Below are 2152 nucleotides of genomic sequence, written 5' to 3'. Positions count from 1 at the left end.
AACATAAAGGAGAATAAACTCTGGCAGGTCAAGTGTAACAGTATAGAAACTAGCAAAAGACACAAAAACTAAGAACATCTGAAGCAAGAAGCCTACCAAACAATCAGCAGGGACAGTGGATTATGGAGGTGCTAAAGAAGCACTCCAGAAAGACAAGGACATTTCAGAGAAGCTATATGAATTCTTTGCATTGGTTTTTGCTGAAGATGATGTGAAGGAGATTCCCACATCTAAGTCATTCTTTTTCAGTGAGAAATCTGAGGGGTTGTCCTAGAATGAGGTGTCAGTGGAGGAGGTTTTGGAACAAATTGATAAATGAAACAGTAATCAGTCACCAGGACCAGATGGCATTCACAAAAGAGTCCGGAAGGAACTAAAATTCAAAATTGTAGAAATACTAATTGTTGTATGTAACCCATCTCTTAAATCAGCTTCTGAACCAGATGACTGGAGGATAGCTAATGTAAAAAGGCCCCAAAGGTGATCTGGTAATTACAGCCCAGAAAACCTAACTTCAGCACCAGGCAAATTGGTTTAAATTATAGTAAGAACCAGAATGCTCAGACACATAGATGAACACAATATGGGTCAATACAGCTTTTGTAAAGGAAAATCATGCCTCACCAACCTATTAGAATTTTTTGAGAGGGACAACAAGCAGGGCCGGCTCTAGGATTTTTGCCGCCCAAAGCGAAAACAATTTTGGCCGCCCCCCCCCGCCCGTTTTTTAATTACCCCACCCCCAGCCCCGCCTCAACTCCGCCACTTCCCTGCCTCCTCCCCCCAGGCTCTCAAGCCTAGGAGGGAGGGGGAGAAGCGGCGCCTGCCCCGCGGCCACTCGGAGTCTCCCCCTCCCTCCCAGGTTTGAGAGCCTGGGAGGGAGGGGGAGACTCCGAGTGGCAGCGGTGCGCGAAACGGCCCCTTACACCATGAACTGAATATAGGGCTGCTACAGAGTTCTATGCTAGATGGGGTGAGGACCCTTGGATTGGTGATAGTCTTGGAGGGAATTTCTGTCTATTTTAAGGCTCCTTTACACTGCCAGAGTGGCATCAAAGGGCCTTTGCATAACTGACAATCAGGCGAACCATTAAGATGATTGCCAATACCATAATGTTCCCTCCAGTGTTTTGATGTTAATTTTGCATCTGTTTTGTTTGTAAGACTGGCATGCAAAATATACTCTATAAAAAGAAGTTTGTTCTCTGATATTCACTGGTACTCCCTCCATGAGTAGGAGGCCAATCAGGAGCCAGACACCCCAAGGAGAGAAAAGCAAGAAGGTTAAAACCCCAGAACTAAGCAGTTAAATCAACCTCCCCAACCAGGTGAGACCAGCTTCAGGTACCCATCTATTGTACAGCACAGCCCATTGACAAATCACATATTTTTAACAGTAAAACTTTTTTGTTGAAAAATTGTGATCAGCTCTAAAGTTTGTGAGGTGCTCACATACTATAACTGTGGGACCATATAAGTAGATAGATGGCTCTTAGTACCTGCTGTGCGTCTTTCCAGAATCCAGTGCCTATGTAAAAGAAAAAAACTTGTGATTTCATATAGGCACAGCATTTGCCCAAGTGCCATTAGAAATCAAAGCCATGCTGTATTCTGAAGGCACACTCTTTCAATCCCCAAGCTAGACTATTAGGTATGTCTAAGGTGTCTATTGCCATGGTATCTTTTCCTCCTGCAGGAAATTGATTCTTTGTATGATGTCTGATGTGTAAGCCTTCCCACTGTGCACCTTAACACTTATTCGGTGTGTTTGTGTTTATGATCACCACAGGTTACAAAGGATTTCCTTATTAGACCTCATTCACCCTGTGTAGGTAGAGGGCTAAGGGGCAAAATGAACGACCTCTTTTGTCCTCTAGAGTCCTGAAATTCAATTTTGGCTGAAGTTCTAATTAATTTTCATATGTCTCTGCCCAGTTCTTCACTACACTGTGCCTAGATCAGATAAGAAAGGGAATTTATTTTTACATAGCTGTGTGCATATTTGCCCTTAACTTTCTCTGGTTCCTTACTTAGATCACTTTTCATAATAGATTATTTTAGTGAAGTTGGGTGTGTGGGCAAAGTAATTCTACTGGCAGCTAGTGTGTGTGTTGTCTGTATCCTGATCCCAGGGCCGGCTCCAGGCACCAGG

The sequence above is a fragment of the Terrapene carolina genome, unplaced genomic scaffold, assembly GCF_002925995.2.
Source record: "Terrapene carolina triunguis isolate 2854851 unplaced genomic scaffold, T_m_triunguis-2.0 Scaffold69, whole genome shotgun sequence".
In the NCBI taxonomy this organism is placed as follows: Eukaryota; Metazoa; Chordata; order Testudines; family Emydidae; genus Terrapene; species Terrapene triunguis.
The sequence above is the reverse complement of the archived record's forward strand: the minus strand, read 5'-3'. Positions refer to the sequence as shown.